The 21460-nt window shown below is 33.4% G+C and overlaps 17 non-coding genes across 17 annotated transcripts; all 17 read right to left on the bottom strand.

Moving 5' to 3' along the window:
- Window positions 1-155: 155 nt before the first annotated feature.
- TRNAI-AAU (transfer RNA isoleucine (anticodon AAU)) lies at window positions 156-229 on the bottom strand. The gene has a single exon. It is a non-coding gene; the product is annotated as a tRNA-Ile (tRNA).
- Window positions 230-2199: 1970 nt separating this feature from the next.
- Window positions 2200-2273, bottom strand: TRNAI-AAU (transfer RNA isoleucine (anticodon AAU)). The gene has a single exon. It is a non-coding gene; the product is annotated as a tRNA-Ile (tRNA).
- Window positions 2274-3652: 1379 nt separating this feature from the next.
- On the bottom strand, window positions 3653-3726 carry TRNAI-AAU (transfer RNA isoleucine (anticodon AAU)). Its single transcript has one exon. It is a non-coding gene; the product is annotated as a tRNA-Ile (tRNA).
- Window positions 3727-4508: 782 nt separating this feature from the next.
- TRNAI-AAU (transfer RNA isoleucine (anticodon AAU)) lies at window positions 4509-4582 on the bottom strand. Its single transcript has one exon. It is a non-coding gene; the product is annotated as a tRNA-Ile (tRNA).
- Window positions 4583-5105: 523 nt separating this feature from the next.
- On the bottom strand, window positions 5106-5179 carry TRNAI-AAU (transfer RNA isoleucine (anticodon AAU)). The gene has a single exon. It is a non-coding gene; the product is annotated as a tRNA-Ile (tRNA).
- Window positions 5180-6558: 1379 nt separating this feature from the next.
- TRNAI-AAU (transfer RNA isoleucine (anticodon AAU)) lies at window positions 6559-6632 on the bottom strand. The gene has a single exon. It is a non-coding gene; the product is annotated as a tRNA-Ile (tRNA).
- A 517-nt stretch (window positions 6633-7149) lies between these two features.
- Window positions 7150-7223, bottom strand: TRNAI-AAU (transfer RNA isoleucine (anticodon AAU)). The gene has a single exon. It is a non-coding gene; the product is annotated as a tRNA-Ile (tRNA).
- Window positions 7224-7746: 523 nt separating this feature from the next.
- Window positions 7747-7820, bottom strand: TRNAI-AAU (transfer RNA isoleucine (anticodon AAU)). Its single transcript has one exon. It is a non-coding gene; the product is annotated as a tRNA-Ile (tRNA).
- A 3497-nt stretch (window positions 7821-11317) lies between these two features.
- TRNAI-AAU (transfer RNA isoleucine (anticodon AAU)) lies at window positions 11318-11391 on the bottom strand. Its single transcript has one exon. It is a non-coding gene; the product is annotated as a tRNA-Ile (tRNA).
- A 782-nt stretch (window positions 11392-12173) lies between these two features.
- Window positions 12174-12247, bottom strand: TRNAI-AAU (transfer RNA isoleucine (anticodon AAU)). Its single transcript has one exon. It is a non-coding gene; the product is annotated as a tRNA-Ile (tRNA).
- A 524-nt stretch (window positions 12248-12771) lies between these two features.
- On the bottom strand, window positions 12772-12845 carry TRNAI-AAU (transfer RNA isoleucine (anticodon AAU)). The gene has a single exon. It is a non-coding gene; the product is annotated as a tRNA-Ile (tRNA).
- A 523-nt stretch (window positions 12846-13368) lies between these two features.
- Window positions 13369-13442, bottom strand: TRNAI-AAU (transfer RNA isoleucine (anticodon AAU)). Its single transcript has one exon. It is a non-coding gene; the product is annotated as a tRNA-Ile (tRNA).
- Window positions 13443-14821: 1379 nt separating this feature from the next.
- Window positions 14822-14895, bottom strand: TRNAI-AAU (transfer RNA isoleucine (anticodon AAU)). The gene has a single exon. It is a non-coding gene; the product is annotated as a tRNA-Ile (tRNA).
- A 1372-nt stretch (window positions 14896-16267) lies between these two features.
- On the bottom strand, window positions 16268-16341 carry TRNAI-AAU (transfer RNA isoleucine (anticodon AAU)). Its single transcript has one exon. It is a non-coding gene; the product is annotated as a tRNA-Ile (tRNA).
- Window positions 16342-17454: 1113 nt separating this feature from the next.
- TRNAI-AAU (transfer RNA isoleucine (anticodon AAU)) lies at window positions 17455-17528 on the bottom strand. Its single transcript has one exon. It is a non-coding gene; the product is annotated as a tRNA-Ile (tRNA).
- Window positions 17529-19504: 1976 nt separating this feature from the next.
- On the bottom strand, window positions 19505-19578 carry TRNAI-AAU (transfer RNA isoleucine (anticodon AAU)). The gene has a single exon. It is a non-coding gene; the product is annotated as a tRNA-Ile (tRNA).
- Window positions 19579-20957: 1379 nt separating this feature from the next.
- Window positions 20958-21031, bottom strand: TRNAI-AAU (transfer RNA isoleucine (anticodon AAU)). Its single transcript has one exon. It is a non-coding gene; the product is annotated as a tRNA-Ile (tRNA).
- Between the last annotated feature and the right edge of the window lie 429 nt (window positions 21032-21460).

Raw genomic sequence — 21460 nt, 5'->3', positions numbered from 1 at the left:
CATTAATGGATGTTCAAGGCACTTTAACATTAATATATAATTCCACATCTATATCAAATTGATTCAACTAATGATTCTAGCAGCTCTTGCTCCAAAGAGATATACAGATAACAAAGAGACACAAGAAAAAGCATCTTTTATTTAACACAGAAACTTGGCCTGTACAGGGATCGAACCTGTGACCTTGGCGTTATTAGCACCACGCTCTAACCAACTGAGCTAACAGGCCGCCGTTCGTGCTGGGCTGGGGGACAAGCATATGAAGAATTGCTAATGTCAGTGAACCCCAGATAGTTTGAAAGCTTATTTTCAGCTGTTTACCCATAAGGTATATTTATATATTATCGACATGAAGAAACAAATATCACAAAAAAATCAATACAAATGAGATTTTCATTCTTAGTGTTAAAACTTAGAACCATTAATGTATTTTCCATGTGGTTTAGCAATAAATAACAGTTCATCATCTATATTAAATTAATTCATCTACTCATTCTATCAGCTTCTGCTCAAAGGAAATATAGATTTAAACAAGATACAGAAGAAAATGCATCTATTTCAACATTAAAGCAGCGTTAAGTGTTTGCTTGGAGAGTGGTAGAAAGTATGTTCTTGGCATTTTTAACTTCATGTTCTAACAGAATCAGATAATAGGCTTACTATATTTATAGCATACTACTGAAGAAATAACAGATGATGAAGTGCTACTGATTGTTAACCCGAGATAGATGGAAATCTTATATTCAGCTGTTTACATTCATGGTGTCTTTAAGCATTATCAAAAAATCAAAACTAGACTTTCCTAAATTACTTGTAATAAATGGGAGATTAATTACTTAGTGTTAGAACTTTGAACCATTAATGAATATTCAAGGCACTTTAACATTAATATATAATTCCACATCTATATCACATTGATTCAACTAATCATTCTAGCAGCTCTTGCTCCAAAGAGATATACAGATAACAAAGAGACACAAGAAAAAGCATCTTTTATTGAACACAGAAACTTGGCCTGTACAGGGATCGAACCTGTGACCTTGGCGTTATTAGCACCACACTCTAACCAACTGAGCTAACAGGCCGCTGTTCGTGCTGGGCTGGGGGACAAGCATATGAAGAATTGCTAATGTCAGTGAACCCCAGATAGTTTGAAAGCTTATTTTCAGCTGTTTACCCATAAGGTATATTTATATATTATCGACATGAAGAAACAAATATCACAAAAAAATCAATACAAATGAGATTTTCAATCTTAGTGTTAAAACTTAGAACCATTAATGTATTTTCCATGTGGTTTAGCAATAAATAACAGTTCATCATCTATATTAAATTAATTCATCTACTCATTCTATCAGCTCCTGCTCAAAGGAAATATAGAGATAAACATCAGACAGAAGAAAATGCTTGTAATAAATGAGAGATTTAGTTACTTAGTGTTAGAACTTACAACCATTAATGGATGTTCAAGGCACTTTAACATTAATATATAATTCCACATCTATATCAAATTGATTCAACTACTAGCAGCTCTTGCTCCAAAGAGATATACAGTTAACAAAGAGACACAAGAAAAAGCATCTTTTTTTTAACACAGAAACTTGGCCTGTACAGGGATGGAACCTGTGACCTTGGCGTTATTAGCACCACGCTCTAACCAACTGAGCTAACAGGCCGCCGTTCGTGCTGGGCTGGGGGACAAGCATATGCAGAACTGCTAATGTCAGTGAACCCCAGATAGATTGAAAGCTTATTTTCAGCTGTTTACCCATAAGGTATATTTATATATTATCGACATGAAGAAACAAATATCACAAAAAAATCAATACAAATGAGATTTTCATTCTTAGTGTTAAAACTTAGAACCATTAATGTATGTTCTATGTGGTTTAGCAATAAATAACAGTTCATCATCTATATTAAATTAATTCATCTACTCATTCTATCAGCTCCTGCTCAAAGGAAATATAGAGATAAACATCAGACAGAAGAAAATGCTTGTAATAAATGAGAGATTTAGTTACTTAGTGTTAGAACTTACAACCATTAATGGATGTTCAAGGCAGTTTAACATTAATATATAATTCCACATCTATATCAAATTGATTCAACTAATGATTCTAGCAGCTCTTGCTCCAAAGAGATATACAGATAACAAAGAGACAGAAGAAAAAGCATCTTTTATTTAACACAGAAACTTGGCCTGTACAGGGATCGAACCTGTGACCTTGGCGTTATTAGCACCACGCTCTAACCAACTGAGCTAACAGGCCGCCGCTCGTGCTGGGCTGGGGGACAAGCATATGAAGAATTGCTAATGTCAGTGAACCCCAGATAGTTTGAAAGCTTATTTTCAGCTGTTTACCCATAAGGTATATTTATATATTATCGACATGAAGAAACAAATATCACAAAAAAATCAATACAAATGAGATTTTCAATCTTAGTGTTAAAACTTAGAACCATTAATGTATTTTCCATGTGGTTTAGCAATAAATAACAGTTCATAATCTATATTAAATTAATTCATCTACTCATTCTATCAGCTTCTGCTCAAAGGAAATATAGATTTAAACAAGATACAGAAGAAAATGCATCTATTTCAACATTAAAGCAGCGTTAAGTGTTTGCTTGGAGAGTGGTAGAAAGTATGTTCTTGGCATTTTTAACTTCATGTTCTAACAGAATCAGATAATAGGCTTACTATATTTATAGCATACTACTGAAGAAATAACAGATGATGAAGTGCTACTGATTGTTAACCCGAGATAGATGGAAATCTTATATTCAGCTGTTTACATTCATGGTGTCTTTAAGCATTATCAAAAAATCAAAACTAGACTTTCCTAAATTACTTGTAATAAATGGGAGATTAATTACTTAGTGTTAGAACTTTGAACCATTAATGGATGTTCAAGGCACTTTAACATTAATATATAATTCCACATCTATATCAAATTGATTCAACTAATGATTCTAGCAGCTCTTGCTCCAAAGAGATATACAGATAACAAAGAGACAGAAGAAAAAGCATCTTTTATTTAACACAGAAACTTGGCATGTACAGGGATCGAACCTGTGACCTTGGCGTTATTAGCACCACGCTCTAACCAACTGTGCTAACAGGCCGCCGTTCGTGCTGGGCTGGGGGACAAGCATATGAAGAATTGCTAATGTCAGTGAACCCCAGATAGTTTGAAAGCTTATTTTCAGCTGTTTACCCATAAGGTATATTTATATATTATCGACATGAAGAAACAAATATCACAAAAAAATCAATACAAATGAGATTTTCATTCTTAGTGTTAAAACTTAGAACCATTAATGTATGTTCTATGTGGTTTAGCAATAAATAACAGTTCATCATCTATATTAAATTAATTCATCTACTCATTCTATCAGCTCCTGCTCAAAGGAAATATAGAGATAAACATCAGACAGAAGAAAATGCTTGTAATAAATGAGAGATTTAGTTACTTAGTGTTAGAACTTACAACCATTAATGGATGTTCAAGGCACTTTAACATTAATATATAATTCCACATCTATATCAAATTGATTCAACTAATGATTCTAGCAGCTCTTGCTCCAAAGAGATATACAGTTAACAAAGAGACACAAGAAAAAGCATCTTTTATTTAACACAGAAACTTGGCCTGTACAGGGATCGAACCTGTGACCTTGGCGTTATTAGCACCACGCTCTAACCAACTGAGCTAACAGGCCGCTGTTCGTGCTGGGCTGGGGGACAAGCATATGAAGAACTGCTAATGTCAGTGAACCCCAGATAGTTTGAAAGCTTATTTTCAGCTGTTTACCCATAAGGTATATTTATATATTATCGACATGAAGAAACAAATATCACAAAAAAATCAATACAAATGAGATTTTCATTCTTAGTGTTAAAACTTAGAACCATTAATGTATTTTCCATGTGGTTTAGCAATAAATAACAGTTCATCATCTATATTAAATTAATTCATCTACTCATTCTATCAGCTTCTGCTCAAAGGAAATATAGATTTAAACAAGATACAGAAGAAAATGCATTTATTTCAACATTAAAGCAGCGTTAAGTGTTTGCTTGGAGAGTGGTAGAAAGTATGTTCTTGGCATTTTTACCTTCATGTTCTAACAGAATCAGATAATAGGCTTACTATATTTATAGCATACTACTGAAGAAATAACAGATGATGAAGTGCTACTGATTGTTAACCCGAGATAGATGGAAATCTTATATTCAGCTGTTTACATTCATGGTGTCTTTAAGCATTATCAAAAAATCAAAACTAGACTTTCCTAAATTACTTGTAATAAATGGGAGATTAATTACTTAGTGTTAGAACTTTGAACCATTAATGGATGTTCAAGGCACTTTAACATTGATATATAATTCCACATCTATATCAAATTGATTCAACTAATCATTCTAGCAGCTCTTGCTCCAAAGAGATATACAGTTAACAAAGAGACACAAGAAAAAGCATCTTTTTTTTAACACAGAAACTTGGCCTGTACAGGGATCGAACCTGTGACCTTGGCGTTATTAGCACCACGCTCTAACCAACTGAGCTAACAGGCCGCTGTTTGTGCTGGGCTGGGGGACAAGCATATGAAGAATTGCCAATGTCAGTGAACCCCAGATAGTTTGAAAGCTTATTTTCAGCTGTTTACCCATAAGGTATATTTATATATTATCGACATGAAGAAACAAATATCACAAAAAAATCAATACAAATGAGATTTTCATTCTTAGTGTTAAAACTTAGAACCATTAATGTATTTTCTATGTGGTTAAGCAATAAATAACAGTTTATCATCTATATTAAATTAATTCATCTACTCATTCTATCAGCTCCTGCTCAAAGGAAATATAGAGATAAACATCAGACAGAAGAAAATGCTTGTAATAAATGAGAGATTTAGTTACTTAGTGTTAGAACTTACAACCATTAATGGATGTTCAAGGCACTTTAACATTAATATATAATTCCACATCTATATCAAATTGATTCAACTAATGATTCTAGCAGCTCTTGCTCCAAAGAGATATACAGTTATCAAAGAGACACAAGAAAAACCATCTTTTTTTTAACACAGAAACTTGGCCTGTACAGGGATCGAACCTGTGACCTTGGCGTTATTAGCACCACGCTCTAACCAACTGAGCTAACAGGCCGCTGTTCGTGCTGGGCTGGGGGACAAGCATATGAAGAATTGCTAATGTCAGTGAACCCCAGATAGTTTGAAAGCTTATTTTCAGCTGTTTACCCATAAGGTATATGTATATATTATCGACATGAAGAAACAAATATCACAAAAAAATCAATACAAATGAGATTTTCATTCTTAGTGTTAAAACTTAGAACCATTAATGTATTTTCTATGTGGTTAAGCAATAAATAACAGTTTATCATCTATATTAAATTAATTCATCTACTCATTCTATCAGCTTCTGCTCAAAGGAAATATAGAGATAAACATCAGACAGAAGAAAATGCTTGTAATAAATGAGAGATTTAGTTACTTAGTGTTAGAACTTACAACCATTAATGGATGTTCAAGGCACTTTAACATTAATATATAATTCCACATCTATATCAAATTGATTCAACTAATGATTCTAGCAGCTCTTGCTCCAAAGAGATATACAGATAACAAAGAGACAGAAGAAAAAGCATCTTTTATTTAACACAGAAACTTGGCCTGTACAGGGATAGAACCTGTGACCTTGGCGTTATTAGCACCTTGCTCTAACCAACTGAGCTAACAGGCCGCCGTTCGTGCTGGGCTGGGGGACAAGCATATGAAGAAGTGGTAATGTCAGTGAACCCCAGATAGTTTGAAAGCTTATTTTCAGCTGTTTACCCATAAGGTATATTTATATATTATCGACATGAAGAAACAAATATCACAAAAAAATCAATACAAATGAGATTTTCATTCTTAGTGTTAAAACTTAGAACCATTAATGTATTTTCCATGTGGTTTAGTAATAAATAACAGTTCATCATCTATATTAAATTAATTCATCTACTCATTCTATCAGCTTCTGCTCAAAGGAAATATAGATTTAAACAAGATACAGAAGAAAATGCATTTATTTCAACATTAAAGCAGCGTTAAGTGTTTGCTTGGAGAGTGGTAGAAAGTATGTTCTTGGCATTTTTAACTTCATGTTCTAACAGAATCAGATAATAGGCTTACTATTTTTATAGCATACTAGTGAAGAAATAACAGATGATGAAGTGCTACTGATTGTTAACCAGAGATAGATGGAAATCTTATATTCAGCTGTTTACATTCATGGTGTCTTTAAGCATTATCAAAAAATCAAAACTAGACTTTCCTAAATTACTTGTAATAAATGGGAGATTAATTACTTAGTGTTAGAACTTTGAACCATTAATGGATGTTCAAGGCACTTTAACATTAATATATAATTCCACATCTATATCACATTGATTCAACTAATCATTCTAGCAGCTCTTGCTCCAAAGAGATATACAGATAACAAAGAGACACAAGAAAAAGCATCTTTTATTGAACACAGAAACTTGGCCTGTACAGGGATCGAACCTGTGACCTTGGCGTTATTAGCACCACGCTCTAACCAACTGAGCTAACAGGCCGCCGTTCGTGCTGGGCTGGGGGACAAGCATATGAAGAATTGCTAATGTCAGTGAACCCCAGATAGTTTGAAAGCTTATTTTCAGCTGTTTACCCATAAGGTATATTTATATATTATCGACATGAAGAAACAAATATCACAAAAAAATCAATACAAATGAGATTTTCAATCTTAGTGTTAAAACTTAGAACCATTAATGTATTTTCCATGTGGTTTAGCAATAAATAACAGTTCATCATCTATATTAAATTAATTCATCTACTCATTCTATCAGCTCCTGCTCAAAGGAAATATAGAGATAAACATCAGACAGAAGAAAATGCTTGTAATAAATGAGAGATTTAGTTACTTAGTGTTAGAACTTACAACCATTAATGGATGTTCAAGGCACTTTAACATTAATATATAATTCCACATCTATATCAAATTGATTCAACTACTAGCAGCTCTTGCTCCAAAGAGATATACAGTTAACAAAGAGACACAAGAAAAAGCATCTTTTTTTTAACACAGAGACTTGGCCTGTACAGGGATCGAACCTGTGACCTTGGCGTTATTAGCACCACGCTCTAACCAACTGAGCTAACAGGCCGCCGTTCGTGCTGTGCTGGGGGACAAGCATATGCAGAACTGCTAATGTCAGTGAACCCCAGATAGTTTGAAAGCTTATTTTCAGCTGTTTACCCATAAGGTATATTTATATATTATCGACATGAAGAAACAAATATCACAAAAAAATCAATACAAATGAGATTTTCATTCTTAGTGTTAAAACTTAGAACCATTAATGTATGTTCTATGTGGTTTAGCAATAAATAACAGTTCATCATCTATATTAAATTAATTCATCTACTTATTCTATCAGCTCCTGCTCAAAGGAAATATAGAGATAAACATCAGACAGAAGAAAATGCTTGGAATAAATGAGAGATTTAGTTACTTAGTGTTAGAACTTACAACCATTAATGGATGTTCAAGGCACTTTAACATTAATATATAATTCCACATCTATATCAAATTGATTCAACTAATGATTCTAGCAGCTCTTGCTCCAAAGAGATATACAGATAACAAAGAGACAGAAGAAAAAGCATCTTTTATTTAACACAGAAACTTGGCCTGTACAGGGATCGAACCTGTGACCTTGGCGTTATTAGCACCACGCTCTAACCAACTGAGCTAACAGGCCGCCGCTCGTGCTGGCCTGGGGGACAAGCATATGAAGAATTGCTAATGTCAGTGAACCCCAGATAGTTTGAAAGCTTATTTTCAGCTGTTTACCCATAAGGTATATTTATATATTATCGACATGAAGAAACAAATATCACAAAAAAATCAATACAAATGAGATTTTCAATCTTAGTGTTAAAACTTAGAACCATTAATGTATTTTCCATGTGGTTTAGCAATAAATAACAGTTCATAATCTATATTAAATTAATTCATCTACTCATTTTATCAGCTTCTGCTCAAAGGAAATATAGATTTAAACAAGATACAGAAGAAAATGCATCTATTTCAACATTAAAGCAGCGTTAAGTGTTTGCTTGGAGAGTGGTAGAAAGTATGTTCTTGGCATTTTTAACTTCATGTTCTAACAGAATCAGATAATAGGCTTACTATATTTATAGCATACTACTGAAGAAATAACAGATGATGAAGTGCTACTGATTGTTAACTCGAGATAGATGGAAATCTTATATTCAGCTGTTTACATTCATGGTGTCTTTAAGCATTATCAAAAAATCAAAACTAGACTTTCCTAAATTACTTGTAATAAATGGGAGATTAATTACTTAGTGTTAGAACTTTGAACCATTAATGGATGTTCAAGGCACTTTAACATTAATATATAATTCCACATCTATATCAAATTGATTCAACTAATGATTCTAGCAGCTCTTGCTCCAAAGAGATATACAGATAACAAAGAGACAGAAGAAAAAGCATCTTTTATTTAACACAGAAACATGGCCTGTACAGGGATCGAACCTGTGACCTTGGCGTTATTAGCACCACGCTCTAACCAACTGTGCTAACAGGCCGTTGTTCGTGCTGGGCTGGGGGACAAGCATATGAAGAATTGCTAATGTCAGTGAACCGCAGATAGTTTGAAAGCTTATTTTCAGCTGTTTACCCATAAGGTATATTTATATATTATCGACATGAAGAAACAAATATCACAAAAAAATCAATACAAATGAGATTTTCATTCTTAGTGTTAAAACTTAGAACCATTAATGTATGTTCTATGTGGTTTAGCAATAAATAACAGTTCATCATCTATATTAAATTAATTCATCTACTCATTCTATCAGCTCCTGCTCAAAGGAAATATAGAGCTAAACATCAGACAGAAGAAAATGCTTGTAATAAATGAGAGATTTAGTTACTTAGTGTTAGAACTTACAACCATTAATGGATGTTCAAGGCACTTTAACATTAATATATAATTCCACATCTATATCAAATTGATTCAACTAATGATTCTAGCAGCTCTTGCTCCAAAGAGATATACAGTTAACAAAGAGACACAAGAAAAAGCATCTATTTTTTAACACAGAAACTTGGCCTGTACAGGGATCGAACCTGTGACCTTGGCGTTATTAGCACCACGCTGTAACCAACTGAGCTAACAGGCCGCTGTTTGTGCTGGGCTGGGGGACAAGCATATGAAGAATTGCTAATGTCAGTGAACCCCAGATAGTTTGAAAGCTTATTTTCAGCTGTTTACCCATAAGGTATATTTATATATTATCGACATGAAGAAACAAATATCACAAAAAAATCAATACAAATGAGATTTTCATTCTTAGTGTTAAAACTTAGAACCATTAATGTATGTTCTATGTGGTTTAGCAATAAATAACAGTTCATCATCTATATTAAATTAATTCATCTACTCATTCTATCAGCTCCTGCTCAAAGGAAATATAGAGATAAACATCAGACAGAAGAAAATGCTTGTAATAAATGAGAGATTTAGTTACTTAGTGTTAGAACTTACAACCATTAATGGATGTTCAAGGCACTTTAACATTAATATATAATTCCACATCTATATCAAATTGATTCAACTACTAGCAGCTCTTGCTCCAAAGAGATATACAGTTAACAAAGAGACACAAGAAAAAGCATCTTTTTTTTAACACAGAAACTTGGCCTGTACAGGGATGGAACCTGTGACCTTGGCGTTATTAGCACCACACTCTAACCAACTGAGCTAACAGGCCGCCGTTCGTGCTGGGCTGGGGGACAAGCATATGCAGAACTGCTAATGTCAGTGAACCCCAGATAGATTGAAAGCTTATTTTCAGCTGTTTACCCATAAGGTATATTTATATATTATCGACATGAAGAAACAAATATCACAAAAAAATCAATACAAATGAGATTTTCATTCTTAGTGTTAAAACTTAGAACCATTAATGTATTTTCCATGTGGTTTAGTAATAAATAACAATAAATAACCTTTTATTTAACACAGAAACTTGGCATGTACAGGGATCGAACCTGTGACCTTGGCGTTATTAGCACCACGCTCTAACCAACTGTGCTAACAGGCCGCCGTTCGTGCTGGGCTGGGGGACAAGCATATGAAGAATTGCTAATGTCAGTGAACCCCAGATAGTTTGAAAGCTTATTTTCAGCTGTTTACCCATAAGGTATATTTATATATTATCGACATGAAGAAACAAATATCACAAAAAAATCAATACAAATGAGATTTTCATTCTTAGTGTTAAAACTTAGAACCATTAATGTATGTTCTATGTGGTTTAGCAATAAATAACAGTTCATCATCTATATTAAATTAATTCATCTACTCATTCTATCAGCTCCTGCTCAAAGGAAATATAGAGCTAAACATCAGAAAGAAGAAAATGCTTGTAATAAATGAGAGATTTAGTTACTTAGTGTTAGAACTTACAACCATTAATGGATGTTCAAGGCACTTTAACATTAATATATAATTCCACATCTATATCAAATTGATTCAACTAATGATTCTAGCAGCTCTTGCTCCAAAGAGATATACAGTTAACAAAGAGACACAAGAAAAAGCATCTTTTTTTTAACACAGAAACTTGGCCTGTACAGGGATCGAACCTGTGAGCTTGGCGTTATTAGCACCACGCTCTAACCAACTGAGCTAACAGGCCGCTGTTTGTGCTGGGCTGGGGGACAAGCATATGAAGAATTGCTAATGTCAGTGAACCCCAGATAGTTTGAAAGCTTATTTTCAGCTGTTTACCCATAAGGTATATTTATATATTATCGACATGAAGAAACAAATATCACAAAAAAATCAATACAAATGAGATTTTCATTCTTAGTGTTAAAACTTAGAACCATTAATGTATGTTCTATGTGGTTTAGCAATAAATAACAGTTCATCATCTATATTAAATTAATTCATCTACTCATTCTATCAGCTCCTGCTCAAAGGAAATATAGAGATAAACATCAGACAGAAGAAAATGCTTGTAATAAATGAGAGATTTAGTTACTTAGTGTTAGAACTTACAACCATTAATGGATGTTCAAGGCACTTTAACATTAATATATAATTCCACATCTATATCAAATTGATTCAACTAATGATTCTAGCAGCTCTTGCTCCAAAGAGATATACAGTTAACAAAGAGACACAAGAAAAAGCATCTTTTATTTAACACAGAAACTTGGCCTGTACAGGGATCGAACCTGTGACCTTGGCGTTATTAGCACCACGCTCTAACCAACTGAGCTAACAGGCCGCTGTTCGTGCTGGGCTGGGGGACAAGCATATGAAGAACTGCTAATGTCAGTGAACCCCAGATAGTTTGAAAGCTTATTTTCAGCTGTTTACCCATAAGGTATATTTATATATTATCGACATGAAGAAACAAATATCACAAAAAAATCAATACAAATGAGATTTTCATTCTTAGTGTTAAAACTTAGAACCATTAATGTATTTTCCATGTGGTTTAGCAATAAATAACAGTTCATCATCTATATTAAATTAATTCATCTACTCATTCTATCAGCTTCTGCTCAAAGGAAATATAGATTTAAACAAGATACAGAAGAAAATGCATTTATTTCAACATTAAAGCAGCGTTAAGTGTTTGCTTGGAGAGTGGTAGAAAGTATGTTCTTGGCATTTTTAACTTCATGTTCTAACAGAATCAGATAATAGGCTTACTATATTTATAGCATACTACTGAAGAAATAACAGATGATGAAGTGCTACTGATTGTTAACCCGAGATAGATGGAAATCTTATATTCAGCTGTTTACATTCATGGTGTCTTTAAGCATTATCAAAAAATCAAAACTAGACTTTCCTAAATTACTTGTAATAAATGGGAGATTAATTACTTAGTGTTAGAACTTTGAACCATTAATGGATGTTCAAGGCACTTTAACATTGATATATAATTCCACATCTATATCAAATTGATTCAACTAATCATTCTAGCAGCTCTTGCTCCAAAGAGATATACAGTTAACAAAGAGACACAAGAAAAAGCATCTTTTTTTTAACACAGAAACTTGGCCTGTACAGGGATCGAACCTGTGACCTTGGCGTTATTAGCACCACGCTCTAACCAACTGAGCTAACAGGCCGCTGTTTGTGCTGGGCTGGGGGACAAGCATATGAAGAATTGCCAATGTCAGTGAACCCCAGATAGTTTGAAAGCTTATTTTCAGCTGTTTACCCATAAGGTATATTTATATATTATCGACATGAAGAAACAAATATCACAAAAAAATCAATACAAATGAGATTTTCATTCTTAGTGTTAAAACTTAGAACCATTAATGTATGTTCTATGTGGTTTAGCAATAAATAACAGTTCATCATCTATATTAAATTAATTCATCTACTCATTCTATCAGCTCCTGCTCAAAGGAAATATAGAGATAAACATCAGACAGAAGAAAATGCTTGTAATAATATGAGAGATTTAGTTACTTAGTGTTAGAACTTACAACCATTAATGGATGTTCAAGGCACTTTAACATTAATATATAATTCCACATCTATATCAAATTGATTCAACTAATGATTCTAGCAGCTCTTGCTCCAAAGAGATATACAGTTATCAAAGAGACACAAGAAAAAGCATCTTTTTTTTAACACAGAAACTTGGCCTGTACAGGGATCGAACCTGTGACCTTGGCGTTATTAGCACCACGCTCTAACCAACTGAGCTAACAGGCCGCTGTTTGTGCTGGGCTGGGGGACAAGCATATGAAGAATTGCTAATGTCAGTGAACCCCAGATAGTTTGAAAGCTTATTTTCAGCTGTTTACCCATAAGGTATATGTATATATTATCGACATGAAGAAACAAATATCACAAAAAAATCAATACAAATGAGATTTTCATTCTTAGTGTTAAAACTTAGAACCATTAATGTATTTTCTATGTGGTTTAGCAATAAATAACAGTTTATCATCTATATTAAATTAATTCATCTACTCATTCTATCAGCTTCTGCTCAAAGGAAATATAGAGATAAACATCAGACAGAAGAAAATGCTTGTAATAAATGAGAGATTTAGTTACTTAGTGTTAGAACTTACAACCATTAATGGATGTTCAAGGCACTTTAACATTAATATATAATTCCACATCTATATCAAATTGATTCAACTAATGATTCTAGCAGCTCTTGCTCCAAAGAGATATACAGATAACAAAGAGACAGAAGAAAAAGCATCTTTTATTTAACACAGAAACTTGGCCTGTACAGGGATCGAACCTGTGACCTTGGCGTTATTAGCACCACGCTCTAACCAACTGAGCTAACAGGCCGCCGCTCGTGCTGGGCTGGGGGACAAGCATATGAAGAATTGCTAATGTCAGTGAACCCCAGATAGTTTGAAAGCTTATTTTCAGCTGTTTACCCATAAGGTATATTTATATATTATCGACATGAAGAAACAAATATCACAAAAAAATCAATACAAATGAGATTTTCAATCTTAGTGTTAAAACTTAGAACCATTAATGTATTTTCCATGTGGTTTAGCAATAAATAACAGTTCATAATCTATATTAAATTAATTCATCTACTCATTCTATCAGCTTCTGCTCAAAGGAAATATAGATTTAAACAAGATACAGAAGAAAATGCATCTATTTCAACATTAAAGCAGCGTTAAGTGTTTGCTTGGAGAGTGGTAGAAAGTATGTTCTTGGCATTTTTAACTTCATGTTCTAACAGAATCAGATAATAGGCTTACTATATTTATAGCATACTACTGAAGAAATAACAGATGATGAAGTGCTACTGATTGTTAACTCGAGATAGATGGAAATCTTATATTCAGCTGTTTACATTCATGGTGTCTTTAAGCATTATCAAAAAATCAAAACTAGACTTTCCTAAATTACTTGTAATAAATGGGAGATTAATTACTTAGTGTTAGAACTTTGAACCATTAATGGATGTTCAAGGCACTTTAACATTAATATATAATTCCACATCTATATCAATTTGATTCAACTAATGATTCTAGCAGCTCTTGCTCCAAAGAGATATACAGATAACAAAGAGACAGAAGAAAAAGCATCTTTTATTTAACACAGAAACATGGCCTGTACAGGGATCGAACCTGTGACCTTGGCGTTATTAGCACCACGCTCTAACCAACTGTGCTAACAGGCCGTTGTTCGTGCTGGGCTGGGGGACAAGCATATGAAGAATTGCTAATGTCAGTGAACCCCAGATAGTTTGAAAGCTTATTTTCAGCTGTTTACCCATAAGGTATATTTATATATTATCGACATGAAGAAACAAATATCACAAAAAAATCAATACAAATGAGATTTTCATTCTTAGTGTTAAAACTTAGAACCATTAATGTATGTTCTATGTGGTTTAGCAATAAATAACAGTTCATCATCTATAATAAATTAATTCATCTACTCATTCTATCAGCTCCTGCTCAAAGGAAATATAGAGCTAAACATCAGACAGAAGAAAATGCTTGTAATAAATGAGAGATTTAGTTACTTAGTGTTAGAACTTACAACCATTAATGGATGTTCAAGGCACTTTAACATTAATATATAATTCCACATCTATATCAAATTGATTCAACTAATGATTCTAGCAGCTCTTGCTCCAAAGAGATATACAGTTAACAAAGAGACACAAGAAAAAGCATCTATTTTTTAACACAGAAACTTGGCCTGTACAGGGATCGAACCTGTGACCTTGGCGTTATTAGCACCACGCTCTAACCAACTGAGCTAACAGGCCGCTGTTTGTGCTGGGCTGGGGGACAAGCATATGAAGAATTGCAATGTCAGTGAACCCCAGATAGTTTGAAAGCTTATTTTCAGCTGTTTACCCATAAGGTATATTTATATATTATCGACATGAAGAAACAAATATCACAAAAAAATCAATACAAATGAGATTTTCATTCTTAGTGTTAAAACTTAGAACCATTAATGTATGTTCTATGTGGTTTAGCAATAAATAACAGTTCATCATCTATATTAAATTAATTCATCTACTCATTCTATCAGCTCCTGCTCAAAGGAAATATAGAGATAAACATCAGACAGAAGAAAATGCTTGTAATAAATGAGAGATTTAGTTACTTAGTGTTAGAACTTACAACCATTAATGGATGTTCAAGGCACTTTAACATTAATATATAATTCCACATCTATATCAAATTGATTCAACTACGAGCAGCTCTTGCTCCAAAGAGATATACAGTTAACAAAGAGACACAAGAAAAAGCATCTTTTTTTTAACACAGAAACTTGGCCTGTACAGGGATGGAACCTGTGACCTTGGCGTTATTAGCACCACGCTCTAACCAACTGAGCTAACAGGCCGCTGTTCGTGCTGGGCTGGGGGACAAGCATATGAAGAACTGCCAATGTCAGTGAACCCCAGATAGTTTGAAAGCTTATTTTCAGCTGTTTACCCATAAGGTATATTTATATATTATCGACATGAAGAAACAAATATCACAAAAAAATCAATACAAATGAGATTTTCATTCTTAGTGTTAAAACTTAGAACCATTAATGTATTTTCCATGTGGTTTAGCAATAAATAACAGTTCATCATCTATATTAAATTAATTCATCTACTCATTCTATCAGCTTCTGCTCAAAGGAAATATAGATTTAAACAAGATACAGAAGAAAATGCATTTATTTCAACATTAAAGCAGCGTTAAGTGTTTGCTTGGAGAGTGGTAGAAAGTATGTTCTTGGCATTTTTACCTTCATGTTCTAACAGAATCAGATAATAGGCTTACTATATTTATAGCATACTACTGAAGAAATAACAGATGATGAAGTGCTACTGATTGTTAACCCGAGATAGATGGAAATCTTATATTCAGCTGTTTACATTCATGGTGTCTTTAAGCATTATCAAAAAATCAAAACTAGACTTTCCTAAATTACTTGTAATAAATGGGAGATTAATTACTTAGTGTTAGAACTTTGAACCATTAATGGATGTTCAAGGCACTTTAACATTGATATATAATTCCACATCTATATCAAATTGATTCAACTAATCATTCTAGCAGCTCTTGCTCCAAAGAGATATACAGTTAACAAAGAGACACAAGAAAAAGCATCTTTTTTTTAACACAGAAACTTGGCCTGTACAGGGATCGAACCTGTGACCTTGGCGTTATTAGCACCACGCTCTAACCAACTGAGCTAACAGGCCGCTGTTTGTGCTGGGCTGGGGGACAAGCATATGAAGAATTGCAATGTCAGTGAACCCCAGATAGTTTGAAAGCTTATTTTCAGCTGTTTACCCATAAGGTATATTTATATATTATCGACATGAAGAAACAAATATCACAAAAAAATCAATACAAATGAGATTTTCATTCTTAGTGTTAAAACTTAGAACCATTAATGTATGTTCTATGTGGTTTAGCAATAAATAACAGTTCATCATCTATATTAAATTAATTCATCTACTCATTCTATCAGCTCCTGCTCAAAGGAAATATAGAGATAAACATCAGACAGAAGAAAATGCTTGTAATAAATGAGAGATTTAGTTACTTAGTGTTAGAACTTACAACCATTAATGGATGTTCAAGGCACTTTAACATTAATATATAATTCCACATCTATATCAAATTGATTCAACTACGAGCAGCTCTTGCTCCAAAGAGATATACAGTTAACAAAGAGACACAAGAAAAAGCATCTTTTTTTTAACACAGAAACTTGGCCTGTACAGGGATGGAACCTGTGACCTTGGCGTTATTAGCACCACGCTCTAACCAACTGAGCTAACAGGCCGCCGTTCGTGCTGGGCTGGGGGACAAGCATATGCAGAACTGCTAATGTCAGTGAACCCCAGATAGATTGAAAGCTTATTTTCAGCTGTTTACCCATAAGGTATATTTATATATTATCGACATGAAGAAACAAATATCACAAAAAAATCAATACAAATGAGATTTTCATTCTTAGTGTTAAAACTTAGAACCATTAATGTATGTTCTATGTGGTTTAGCAATAAATAACAGTTCATCATCTATATTAAATTAATTCATCTACTCATTCTATCAGCTCCTGCTCAAAGGAAATATAGAGATAAACATCAGACAGAAGAAAATGCTTGTAATAAATGAGAGATTTAGTTACTTAGTGTTAGAACTTACAACCATTAATGGATGTTCAAGGCAGTTTAACATTAATATATAATTCCACATCTATATCAAATTGATTCAACTAATGATTCTAGCAGCTCTTGCTCCAAAGAGATATACAGATAACAAAGAGACAGAAGAAAAAGCATCTTTTATTTAACACAGAAACTTGGCCTGTACAGGGATCGAACCTGTGACCTTGGCGTTATTAGCACCACGCTCTAACCAACTGAGCTAACAGGCCGCCGCTCGTGCTGGGCTGGGGGACAAGCATATGAAGAATTGCTAATGTCAGTGAACCCCAGATAGTTTGAAAGCTTATTTTCAGCTGTTTACCCATAAGGTATATTTATATATTATCGACATGAAGAAACAAATATCACAAAAAAATCAATACAAATGAGATTTTCAATCTTAGTGTTAAAACTTAGAACCATTAATGTATTTTCCATGTGGTTTAGCAATAAATAACAGTTCATAATCTATATTAAATTAATTCATCTACTCATTCTATCAGCTTCTGCTCAAAGGAAATATAGATTTAAACAAGATACAGAAGAAAATGCATCTATTTCAACATTAAAGCAGCGTTAAGTGTTTGCTTGGAGAGTGGTAGAAAGTATGTTCTTGGCATTTTTAACTTCATGTTCTAACAGAATCAGATAATAGGCTTACTATATTTATAGCATACTACTGAAGAAATAACAGATGATGAAGTGCTACTGATTGTTAACCCGAGATAGATGGAAATCTTATATTCAGCTGTTTACATTCATGGTGTCTTTAAGCATTATCAAAAAATCAAAACTAGACTTTCCTAAATTACTTGTAATAAATGGGAGATTAATTACTTTGTGTTAGAACTTTGAACCATTAATGGATGTTCAAGGCACTTTAACATTAATATATAATTCCACATCTATATCAAATTGATTCAACTAATGATTCTAGCAGCTCTTGCTCCAAAGAGATATACAGATAACAAAGAGACAGAAGAAAAAGCATCTTTTATTTAACACAGAAACTTGGCATGTACAGGGATCGAACCTGTGACCTTGGCGTTATTAGCACCACGCTCTAACCAACTGTGCTAACAGGCCGCCGTTCGTGCTGGGCTGGGGGACAAGCATATGAAGAATTGCTAATTTCAGTGAACCCCAGATAGTTTGAAAGCTTATTTTCAGCTGTTTACCCATAAGGTATATTTATATATTATCGACATGAAGAAACAAATATCACAAAAAAATCAATACAAATGAGATTTTCATTCTTAGTGTTAAAACTTAGAACCATTAATGTATGTTCTATGTGGTTTAGCAATAAATAACAGTTCATCATCTATATTAAATTAATTCATCTACTCATTCTATCAGCTCCTGCTCAAAGGAAATATAGAGCTAAACATCAGAAAGAAGAAAATGCTTGTAATAAATGAGAGATTTAGTTACTTAGTGTTAGAACTTACAACCATTAATGGATGTTCAAGGCACTTTAACATTAATATATAATTCCACATCTATATCAAATTGATTCAACTAATGATTCTAGCAGCTCTTGCTCCAAAGAGATATACAGTTAACAAAGAGACACAAGAAAAAGCATCTTTTTTTTAACACAGAAACTTGGCCTGTACAGGGATCGAACCTGTGAGCTTGGCGTTATTAGCACCACGCTCTAACCAACTGAGCTAACAGGCCGCTGGTTGTGCTGGGCTGGGGGACAAGCATATGAAGAATTGCTAATGTCAGTGAACCCCAGATAGTTTGAAAGCTTATTTTCAGCTGTTTACCCATAAGGTATATTTATATATTATCGACATGAAGAAACAAATATCACAAAAAAATCAATACAAATGAGATTTTCATTCTTAGTGTTAAAACTTAGAACCATTAATGTATGTTCTATGTGGTTTAGCAATAAATAACAGTTCATCATCTATATTAAATTAATTCATCTACTCATTCTATCAGCTCCTGCTCAAAGGAAATATAGAGATAAACATCAGACAGAAGAAAATGCTTGTAATAAATGAGAGATTTAGTTACTTAGTGTTAGAACTTACAACCATTAATGGATGTTCAAGGCACTTTAACATTAATATATAATTCCACATCTATATCAAATTGATTCAACTAATGATTCTAGCAGCTCTTGCTCCAAAGAGATATACAGTTAACAAAGAGACACAAGAAAAAGCATCTTTTATTTAACACAGAAACTTGGCCTGTACAGGGATCGAACCTGTGACCTTGGCGTTATTAGCACCACGCTCTAACCAACTGAGCTAACAGGCCGCTGTTCGTGCTGGGCTGGGGGACAAGCATATGAAGAACTGCTAATGTCAGTGAACCCCAGATAGTTTGAAAGCTTATTTTCAGCTGTTTACCCATAAGGTATATTTATATATTATCGACATGAAGAAACAAATATCACAAAAAAATCAATACAAATGAGATTTTCATTCTTAGTGTTAAAACTTAGAACCATTAATGTATTTTCCATGTGGTTTAGCAATAAATAACAGTTCATCATCTATATTAAATTAATTCATCTACTCATTCTATCAGCTTCTGCTCAAAGGAAATATAGATTTAAACAAGATACAGAAGAAAATGCATTTATTTCAACATTAAAGCAGCGTTAAGTGTTTGCTTGGAGAGTGGTAGAAAGTATGTTCTTGGCATTTTTAACTTCATGTTCTAACAGAATCAGATAATAGGCTTACTATATTTATAGCATACTACTGAAGAAATAACAGATGATGAAGTGCTACTGATTGTTAACCCGAGATAGATGGAAATCTTATATTCAGCTGTTTACATTCATGGTGTCTTTAAGCATTATCAAAAAATCAAAACTAGACTTTCCTAAATTACTTGTAATAAATGGGAGATTAATTACTTAGTGTTAGAACTTTGAACCATTAATGGATGTTCAAGGCACTTTAACATTGATATATAATTCCACATCTATATCAAATTGATTCAACTAATCATTCTAGCAGCTCTTGCTCCAAAGAGATATACAGTTAACAAAGAGACACAAGAAAAAGCATCTTTTTTTTAACACAGAAACTTGGCCTGTACAGGGATGGAACCTGTGACCTTGGCGTTATTAGCACCACGCTCTAACCAACTGAGCTAACAGGCCGCTGTTTGTGCTGGGCTGGGGGACAAGCATATGAAGAATTGCCAATGTCAGTGAACCCCAGATAGTTTGAAAGCTTATTTTCAGCTGTTTACCCATAAGGTATATTTATATATTATCGACATGAAGAAACAAATATCACAAAAAAATCAATACAAATGAGATTTTCATTCTTAGTGTTAAAACTTAGAACCATTAATGTATGTTCTATGTGGTTTAGCAATAAATAACAGTTCATCATCTATATTAAATTAATTCATCTACTCATTCTATCAGCTCCTGCTCAAAGGAAATATAGAGATAAACATCAGACAGAAGAAAATGCTTGTAATAAATGAGAGATTTAGTTACTTAGTGTTAGAACTTACAACCATTAATGGATGTTCAAGGCACTTTAACATTAATATATAATTCCACATCTATATCAAATTGATTCAACTAATGATTCTAGCAGCTCTTGCTCCAAAGAGATATACAGTTATCAAAGAGACACAAGAAAAAGCATCTTTTTTTTAACACAGAAACTTGGCCTGTACAGGGATCGAACCTGTGACCTTGGCGTTATTAGCACCACGCTCTAACCAACTGAGCTAACAGGCCGCTGTTCGTGCTGGGCTGGGGGACAAGCATATGAAGAATTGCCAATGTCAGTGAACCCCAGATAGTTTGAAAGCTTATTTTCAGCTGTTTACCCATAAGGTATATGTATATATTATCGACATGAAGAAACAAATATCACAAAAAAATCAATACAAATGAGATTTTCATTCTTAGTGTTAAAACTTAGAACCATTAATGTATTTTCTATGTGGTTTAGCAATAAATAACAGTTTATCATCTATATTAAATTAATTCATCTACTCATTCTATCAGCTTCTGCTCAAAGGAAATATAGAGATAAACATCAGACAGAAGAAAATGCTTGTAATAAATGAGAGATTTAGTTACTTAGTGTTAGAACTTACAACCATTAATGGATGTTCAAGGCACTTTAACATTAATATATAATTCCACATCTATATCAAATTG

Source organism: Triturus cristatus, chromosome 5_1 (assembly GCF_964204655.1).
Source record: "Triturus cristatus chromosome 5_1, aTriCri1.1, whole genome shotgun sequence".
Classification (NCBI taxonomy): domain Eukaryota; kingdom Metazoa; phylum Chordata; class Amphibia; order Caudata; family Salamandridae; genus Triturus; species Triturus cristatus.
Note: the sequence above shows the minus strand (reverse complement) of the source record. Positions and strands in the feature narration are given on the sequence as shown.